The sequence below is a fragment of the Coregonus clupeaformis genome, unplaced genomic scaffold (assembly GCF_020615455.1).
Source record: "Coregonus clupeaformis isolate EN_2021a unplaced genomic scaffold, ASM2061545v1 scaf0031, whole genome shotgun sequence".
Classification (NCBI taxonomy): Eukaryota; Metazoa; Chordata; class Actinopteri; order Salmoniformes; family Salmonidae; genus Coregonus; species Coregonus clupeaformis.
The window spans coordinates 13,311-22,523 of record NW_025533486.1 but is presented as its reverse complement, the minus strand read 5'-3'; the positions used below and the strand labels follow the sequence as shown (position 1 = coordinate 22,523).

The window sequence follows — 9,213 nt, the reverse complement described above, 5'->3', positions numbered from 1 at the left end:
TAATGTATTTTAACCATATTAACCAGTTTAATCAAATTGTTTTCTTTTGGAACACTAAATCAGAACTACATTTGGAGTTCCAGACCCTTGTAGAATGTTTGCCAAGGCACATTGTAAGAGCTATAAAGAGACAGGGAGTGGGAGAGAGAACAGGTAGAACCTGATATGGAAATGAGCAGAACAAACTAAAGGAACTTTCCACCACCGAATGATCATTCCAGACTCTACTTCTATTGAGAGACATATAAAAGGTAAGACGACGATTGTTATGTGTATTAATATAGTGGATGATATTGTTATGTGTATTCATATAGTTGATGATATTGTTATGTGTATTCATATAGTTGATGATATTGTTATGTGTATTAATATAGTTGATGATATTGTTATGTGTATTCATATAGTTGATGATATTGTTATGTGTATTCATATAGTTGATGATATTGTTATGATATTAACATAGTTGATGATATTGTTATGTGTATTCATATAGTTGATGATATTGTTATGTGTATTCATATAGTTGATGATATGTTTTGTAGACAGTGTTATAATAGGCCTACTCTCCTTAACATGTTTTGGATATAAATTAGATGCGTGGGGTGAATTCGTTCTGTTTCCATCTGTGTGCCCCAGGGTGATCGCTCCTACACTATCTAGAATCTAAAAGGGTTCTTTGGCTGTCCCCATAGGATAACCCTTTGTAGAACCCTTTTTGGTCCTAGGTAGAACCCTTTTGGGTTCCATGAAGAACCATTTCCACAGAGGGTTCTACATGGAAGCCAGAATAGTTTTACCTGGAACCCAAAAGCGTTCTCCTGTGGGGACAGCCAGAGGACCCTTTTGGAACTCTTTTTTTCTAAGAGTGTACTGTATCATAGGTCTATAGACTTGTCTTCTCAAAACAGGCTTAAAACACAACAAGCAACATACAAACATTTACTCTTTCTAATCTACTGTTAACTCTTTTCACTCAGGAAGGTATGTTGTGTGAAAGAGAGACAAATGAATATTGTGGAAAGACTAACAACAACTTACACTTCCTCAAAACAGGTTGTGTGTGTTCATTAGTGCCCACCGTAGCAAAACGTTTGGCAACGGAAACCGTTTAGGTCACGTTGTACAGCGTTTGGAGTAAACTGTTTATGCATTGTTGCAAAAATGTTGGCTGCTGTGTAAACTAATGAATACGACCCAGGTAGTAGCCTACAACTCGGCTGTTGATGTCTGCCTGATGCTGTAACCTGAACTTAGCCTGAGGGGTGTACTATGATGCTAGCTAGATATACTGGTTTTCTAAAGCTAGCTAGCTTCAGTTATCTTCACATTCCAGCTCAGGCCTCATCCATAGGAATGTACAGAGTGCCAGTCATCAGGAAGGTGCTCTCAGAACGGAAAATATATAATGACTTGACAGTTTAATCATACAAAATGGCGCTAACTGGACGTGGGCAAGTCAAATTCAATCAGTGGAGGTTGCTGAGGGGAGGACGGCTCACATTAATGACACCATTCCACCTATTCCGCTCCAGCCATTACCACAAGCCCATCCTCCCCAATTAAGGTGCCACCAACCTCCTGTGAATTCAATATATCAATATTCATTCGTCATAGTTCTACATTTCACATTTCGTATGCTAAATGTAATTGTATCATAGTTCTACTATAGTGTAGCGATCTGTGCAACTTCCGGCATGAGTTTACTGTGAACACTGAGGCTGTACCCACTTTAAGTTACAGTTTTAACAGAGACCAAGTAGACTATTTGATCATAATGTAAAAAAGGCCTCCAATAACATTTAACATGGAAATAGCTGTTCTATCATTCAGCCTACAGTAGCAGCCAATGTGTGGTGTTCAACGTAAGCCTACATTCCATGAGACTTTTGAAAAAAACATGCAGAGCTTGACATTAACCTGTTTATCTACTTGTCCTTCACACAAGGATGAGGTGACTGAAAATGTTGTTGTGTTTGATGCAAGAAACCACTTTACTAAATAAAATGCATCATTATTCCAATACCATTATTACAGAGAATCAGACAAATTATGCTACCCTCTGCCTATTGGATACTTAGTTTATTCAAGCATGTCTCAAAATACAACACTGCCCCTTTAAGACAAAAAAAAACTCTTTACCTGACTCGCTTTTCAAAGTTGTCTAGAAATGTACACGTTTTGTGCTGTTGTAGGAAGCAATCACTCCCCTATTGCTGACTACAAATGATCTGTAACTGGGCTAATAACTCACTAACTAGCAAAGGATATGAACAAATGTCCACACGTCGCTACATGTGATTGTGGAGGCCAGGTCATCTGATGCAGCACTCCATCACTCTCCTTCTTGGTCAAGTAGCCCTTACACAGCCTGGAGGTGTGTTGGGTCATTGTCCTGTTGAAAAACAAATGATAGTCCCACTAAGGCCAAACCAGATGGGATGGCGTATCGCTGCAGAATGCTGTGGTAGCCATGCTGGTTAAATGTGCCTTGAATTCTAAATAATTCACAGACAGTGTCACCAGCAAAGCACCCCCACACCATCACACCTCCTCCTCCATGCTTCACGGTGGGAACAACACATGCAGAGATCATCCCTTCACCTACTCTGCGTCTCACAAAGACACGGCGGTTGGAACCAAAAATCTCCAATTTGGACCCATCAGACCAAAGGACAGATTTCCACCGGTCTAATGTCCATTGCTCATGTTTCTTGGCCAAAGCAAGTCTCTTCTTATTATTGGTGTCCTTTAGTAGTGGTTTCTTTGCAGCAATTCAACCATGAAGGCCTGATTCACGCAGTTTCCTCCGAACAGTTGATGTTGAGATGTGTTTGTTACTTGAACTCTGTGAAGCATTTATTCAGCCTGCAATTTCTGAGGCTGGTAACTTTAATGAACATATCCTCTGCAGCAGAGGTAACTCTGGGTCTTCCCTTCCTGTGGCGGTCCTCATGAGAGCCAGTTTCATCATAGCGCTTGATGGTATTTGCGACTGCACTTGAAGAAACTTGAAAAATTCTTGACATTTTCCGGATTCACTGACCTTCATGTCTCAAAGTAATGATGGACTGTTATTTCTCTTTACTTATTTGAGCTGTTCTTGCCATAATATGTAGAAAATAGTAAAAATCAAGAAAAACCCTTGAATGAGTAGGTGTGTCCAAACTTTTGAGTGGCTAATATTGCGTTGATACGATCACAATTCCCACAGTAAAGGGAAACGTTGATAGTGATAACAGTTGTCTGGACCTCTGGCAGTCTCTATGGGGGTGCCACAGGGTTCAATTTTCGGGCCGACTCTATTCTCTGTGTATATCAATGCTGTCGCTCTTGCTGCTGTGACTCTCAGATCCACCTCTACGCAGACGACACCATTTTGAATACATCTGGCCCTTCATTGGACACTGTGTTATAAAACCTCCAAACGAGCTTCAATGCCATACAGCACTCCTTCCGTAGCCTCCAACTGCTCTTAAACACGTAAAACAAAATGCATGCTCTTCAATCGAACACTGCTTGCACCCCGCCCGCCCGACTAGAATCACTACTCTCGGCGGGTCTGACTTAGAATATGTAGACAACTACAAATACCTAGGTCTGATTAGACCGTAAACTCTCCTTCCAGACTCACATTAAGCATCTCCAATCCAAAGTTAAATCTAGAATCGGCGTCCTATTTCGCAACAAAGCCTCCTTCACTCATGCTGCCAAACATGCCCTCGTAAAACTGACTATCTTACCAATCCTTGACTTTGGCGATGTCATTTACAAAATAGCCTCCAACACTCTACTCAGCAAATTGGATGTAGTCCATCACAGTGCCATCCGTTTTGTCACCAAAGCCCCATATACTACCCACCATTGTGACCTGTACGCTCTCGTTGACTGGCCCTCACTACATATTCGTCGCCAAACCCACTGGCTCCAGGTCATCTATAAATCACTGCTAGGCAAATCCCCGCCTTATCTTAGCTCATTGGTCACCATAGCAACACCCACCTGTAGTATGCGCTCCAGCAGGTTTATCTCACTGGTCATCCCCAAAACCAACACCTCCTTTTGCCGCCATTCCTTCCAGTTCTCTGCTGTCAATGACTGGAACAAACTGCAAAAATCTCTGAAGCAGGAGACACTTATCTCCCTCACTAACTTTAAGCATCAGTTGTCAGAGCAGCTTACCGATCACTGCACCTGTACACAGCCCATCTGAAATTAGCCCACCCAACTACCTCATCCCCATATTGTTATTTATTTTGCTCATTTGCACCCCAGTATCTCTATTTGCACATCATCTTTTGCACATCTATCACTCCAGTGTTAATACTAAATTGTAATTATTTTAAACTATAGCCTATTTATTGCCTTACCTCCATAACTTACTACATTTGCACACACTGTATATAGACTTCCCGTTCGGAGGGGGCAGTGTGAGCCACATTCCAATTCCCACCATGTGGGTTAACCCTATTGGTGCGATGCGTAGGGTGTTTGCCTTTCTCACCAGCGACCTGGGTTCTCTTCCCTGCCCTGTTTGATACACTACTGAAATAATAGACTACCTGTTGAACACAGAGACACTATAATATGAGTGGGGTGATCAAATTAAGATCCTTTACTCAGAATTTTACTTGGTGATATGGTGCTGCTAGTGATAGACAACATTTAGAGACAGAATACAGACAGAGGAGTTTACACAAAGTATATGTACAACATTATACACAACTAGCTAGAGTGAGCATTGAGCTATAAGAGAATGAGCAGTGGATATGCAAATGTATACAATGGGTGGGTCTAATCCTGAATGCTGATTGGTTAAAACTTCATTCCACCCGGTGTCTATTCCACAAATTACCACCGGCTAAATCTATGACATTAAATGCCTATGTAAATGCCTGACACTTGAAAACCTACCTCTTTAAGGAATACCTGGAATAGTATAAAAGTAATCCCTCTACTCCCCCACCACCCCATTAAAAAAATAAAAATAAAAATAAATAAAGTGGTTGTCCCACTGGCTATCATAAGTTGAATGCATCAATTTGTAAGTCGCTCTAGCGTCTGCTAAATGATGTAAATATGTACTCTGTTCCATCTGACGAGAGAGCACATTTTCTATGCCAGGTGAAATTTCGCATCATTAGCTCATTGTTATATGTATATATGTATATGTATATGTGTGTATATATATATGTATATACAGTTGAAGTAGGAAGTTTACATACTCTTAGGTTGGAGTCATTAAAACTCGTTTTTCAACCACTCCACACATTTCTTGTTAACAAACTATAGTTTTGGCAAGTCAGTTAGGACATCTACTTTGTGCATGACGCAAGTAATTTTTCCAACAAATGTTTACAGACAGATTATTTCACATATAATTCACTGTATCACAATTCCAGTGGGTCAGAAGTTTACGTACACTAATTTGACTGTGCCTTTAAACAGCTTGGAAAAGTCCAGAAAATGATGTCATGGCTTTAGAAGCTTCTGATAGGCTAATTGAAATCATTTGAGTGAATTGGAGGTGTACCTGTGGATATATTTCAAGGCCTACCTTCAAACTCAGTGCCTCTTTGCTTGACATCATGGGAAAATGAAAAGAAATCAGCCAAGGCCTCAGAAAATTATTGTAGACCTCCACAAGTCTGGTTCATCCTTGGGAGCAATTTCTAAATGCCTGAAGGTACTACGTTCATCTGTACAAACAATAGTACGCAAGTATAAACACCATGGGACAACGAGCCGTCATACTGCTCAGGAAGGAGACGCGTTCTGTCTCCTAGAGATGAACGTACTTTGCACGGTGCGAAAAGTGAAAATCAATCCCAGAACAACAGCAAAGGACCTTGTGAGGATGCTGGAGGAAACAGGTACAAAAGTATCTATATCCACAGTAAAACAAGTCCTATATCGACATAACCTGAAAGGCCGCTCAGGAAGGAAGATGCCACTGCTCCAACACCGCCATAGATAAGCAAGACTACGGTTTGCAACTGCACATGGGGACAAAGATCGTACTTTTTGGAGAAATGTCCTCTGGTCTGATGAAACAAAAATAGAACTGTTTGGCCATAATGACCATCGTTATGTTTGGAGGAAATATGGGGTGGCTTGCAAGCCGAAGAACACCATCCCAACCGTGAAGCACAGGGGTGGCAGCATCATGCTGTGGGGGTGCTTTGCTGCAGGAGGGACTGGTGCACTTCACAAAATAGATGGCATCATGAGGAAGGAAAATTATGTGGATATATTGAAGCAACATCTCAAGACATTAGTCATGAAGTTAAAGCTTGGTCGCAAATGGGTCTTCCAAATGGACAATGACCCCAAGCATACTTCCAAAGTTGTGGCAAAATGGCTTAAGGACAACAAAGTCAAGGTATTGGAGTGGCCATCACAAAGCCCTGACCTCAATCCTATAGAACATTTGTGGGCAGAACTGAAAAAGTGTTTGCGAGCAAGGAGGCCTACAAACCTGACTCAGTTACACCAGCTCTGTCAGGAGGAATGGGCCAAAATTCACCCAACTTATTGTGGGAAGCTTGTGGAAGGCTACCCGAAACGTTTGACCCAAGTTAAACAATTTAAAGGCAATGCTACCAAATACTAATTGAGTGTATGTAAACTTCTGACCCACTGGGAATGTGATGAAATAAATAAAAGCTGAAATAAATCATTCTCTCTACTATTATTCTGACATGTCACATTCTTAAAATAAAGTGGTGATCCTAACTGACCTAAGAGAGGGAATTTTTACTAGGATTAAATGTCAGGAATTTAAATGTATTTGGCTAAAGTGTATGTAAAATTCTGACTTCAACTGTATATCTACGAGAGATAAAAAGAGTGCTAATGCAGTATAGTTCAGTTATTTAGTGTACAGTTCAGAGATGGCTTTTGTCCCCCGAGTGGCGCAGTGGTCTAAGGCACTGCATCGCAGTGCTAGCTGTGCCACTAGAGATCCTGGTTCGAATCCAGGCTCTGTCGTAGCCGGCAGCGACCGGGAGACCCATGGGGCGGCGCACAATTGGCCCAGCGTCGTCCAGGATAGGGGAGGGAATGGCCGGCAGGGGATGTAGCTCAGTTGGTAGAGCATGGCGTTTGCAACGCCAGGGTTGTGGGTTCGATAAAATAATGTATGTGCTAACTGTAAGTCGCTCTGGATAAGAGCGTCTGCTAAATGACGTAAATGTAAATGTGATGTGGTGAGCAGCATAGAGTGTATAGTCCTTTAGTCTCTATGGGCCAGATGGTAGTGTACAGTTCAGAGATGGCTTGATGTGGTGTGCAGCATAGAGTGTATAGTCCTTTAGTCTCTATGGACCAGATGGTAGTGTACAGTTCAGAGATGGCTTGATGTGGTGAGCAGCATAGAGTCCTTTAGTCTCTATGGACCAGATGGCCAGTTGGTGAGGGCTACAGCATGGGGAAAGAAACTGTTCAGATGGGGGTCTATAACATCCAATCACATAGGTTTACAGCAGCTGACAGTTGCAACATCATTGCTAATAATGCAAACTGCCTTGGTTTAGATAAAGACAAGCTCTGTACAGATGTAGGATCTTAATTTAATCAGCCTGTTGCAGGAGAACTAAAACTTGTTGTGTATTTGAGGGTTAAAAAGGCTTCTGAAGTTTGTAATTTGCACTTTTCCACCTTTCCCTTTTGAAAAATGTCAATAAATTATAATCCACATAATAATTCAAATGTCGAGTTGCTTCAGGATTATTTTCCTGCTGTAGCAAACGGGCTCAAATTAAGATCCTACATCTGTAGCAATATACCTGTCTTTAATGTACATGGCTATATTAGGAGGACATGATTCTCTTTACACCATTGTTTCTTGACCATTTTACATATTTTATGTACTGTTGTTTAGGCTGGTTGAATGAGTTCCCTATGAGAGGCTACTTCATCTGCAAGAAAACAGGCGGCCGCACCAGTTTCCTCATATGAAATTAAAAGTATGTTTGTAGCCTACGCACTTACAAAATGGCTGTTGAAACTGTGGGACACATTTCTCTGCAACATTATAATTAGGATAAATGTGTTGATTTGAAGGAAAGACGGGCAGACCCTGGTAAGTCTAGGCTACATAGAACTATTATATTAGAAAGTTAGGTCGTTTACGGACATTCAATAGTCAGAGTAGGTTTGATATATGATTACTTATCATGCTGACCAACCTGATGGTCTCTGTTGGAAATGTGAAACATATCATGCCTAGGCTACATATTCTGTCCTGCTACTGGTAGGCCTGTAACGTTATGGGAACTGATCTGAACAGGTTTAGGCTGGTCATCTAGGATATGTAGGCTATAGCTGAGGTATAGACCTCCATCTGCATATCACTAACAAACCTCTGTTATATATTATAACCTAGCCTACTTTACATAATATAAATCTCCTACTTGTTGCAAAAATACTTTCTGAATGTATCAATGATTTCCCCTCAGATCAATCATGCCCGTTTTAGCCCTTCTGTCTACATTCTCAGATTGAAAGACAATAAATAGCCTACTTTTAATTAATACAAATAAGTGTGAGACATGGCCTTGTGTTGCTGCACTGTCTATAACTACCTTAACAAACAGTGACTTATTATTATTATTGACAGTTAACATGGAGAAGAGATGTCACAACCAGATGATCTGATTGCATTAAATAGCCTGTCTGTTTCGATATGTCTGTTAGTAAATGTTTTATTTCTAAGAGATCATGAGTAAAAGAGAACAATGGACATTCTAGAATTAGTTGTCACTGTGTTCACCACAACCAACATGCTGCATCTCTGTTTAGGGGTCAGTGGTCTAAAATGAGTCTCTCTGGGGAGAGAGAGGAGGGGGTCCCTGCCTCTAAAATGAGTCTCTCTGGGGAGAGAGAGGAGGGGGGCCCTGCCTCCAAAATGAGTCTCTCTGGGGAGAGAGAGGAGGGGGTCCCTGCCTCCAAAATGAGTCTCTCTGGGGAACATGACACCAAAACTAAGAGGTGAGATTACAGTTTTTAAGAATTATTAATTACATTTCCAAAACTATATGTCCACAATTTTTTCACATGAGTTTTTTCATCAGAAATTATTGCTTGTGGGTACCTTCAATATTACGGTTTGAACACACCGACTGCGTCATTGCGCAAAATAGTATGCAGCATCATCTAAATATTTGTGCAACAAAAGTGAAACATTCACCTTCTGCTACCATTTCTGTCAACCTG

The 9,213-nt window shown here is 41.0% G+C and overlaps 1 long non-coding RNA gene across 1 annotated transcript; it reads left to right on the top strand.

Annotated features, from left to right (window-relative positions):
- The first annotated feature begins 217 nt into the window (after window positions 1-217).
- On the top strand, window positions 218-8,840 carry LOC123483115. The gene is made up of 3 exons (XR_006658079.1): window positions 218-251; window positions 7,880-7,964; window positions 8,800-8,840. It is a non-coding gene; the product is annotated as an uncharacterized LOC123483115 (long non-coding RNA).
- The last annotated feature ends 373 nt before the right edge of the window (window positions 8,841-9,213 follow it).